Genomic DNA, 889 nt, shown 5'->3' on the forward strand with positions numbered 1-889 from the left:
TATTATGCAAAACTGGAAAACTGCTTTTTACATGAAATAAAATTTATATTTTACATTGTATCATGTTTATTTAAATACATCAGCAGTATGAAAGTGTAAAAAAATTTCAAAATTCTTGAAGACTAGTGAAGGACTAAAACATCCCCAAATTCAGTTGTGCGCTTTTATAAAAGCTAGTTTTAAAAATGTTTTTTATCAAGCTAGGGTTTTCTTAGACTCGAAAGATTTGTGCCTATTCAAATCATGAATCTACAAGAACGTTATATGAACATGGATGAAATTTAGGATGGAAAAAAAAAAAAATCATGGTATATATCTATATAGCCTAAGTTATCAGAACATTGAATAGTGAAATGCAGAATTTTAAACTGATATAGTGTCTAAATGAATGATTTACCAGCAAATAGACCTTTCAGCTTATAAAAGCACAATTACACAAAAATACCACAAATTAAACTGTTAGCATCAAGAGAAATTTTTGTAAATAATAACATAAAATGGAAATGCAAAACTAGCTCCATTGAAAGCTTGTTTAACAGTTAGCATCAAAATTAGGCTTTACAACATTATATATACAAAGAACACAACCTGAACAAATTAAACAATAATGCTTTTTTGCTGAAGTGAACATAAAATCTGTCAACTGTACAACAATATTAGCAATGGTTTTGATTTTTAAAAAAATGAGCATATTTCATGAGATCAGATGACAATGCAATGATTAAAGGCCTAAACCCACTAGGACATTTCATACTGTGTTACAACGATATAGTAGCATTGGATGAATTCCACATGAAACGCCCAGTTTCAATTCTATTTGACTTCGCTAAGCCAGAAATAGCAATGGTAGAGCTGAGGAATAAACCCCACAGAAAACCTTCTCTGGGAA

The sequence above is a fragment of the Lottia gigantea genome, assembly GCF_000327385.1.
Source record: "Lottia gigantea unplaced genomic scaffold LOTGIsca_119, whole genome shotgun sequence".
Classification (NCBI taxonomy): Eukaryota; Metazoa; Mollusca; class Gastropoda; family Lottiidae; genus Lottia; species Lottia gigantea.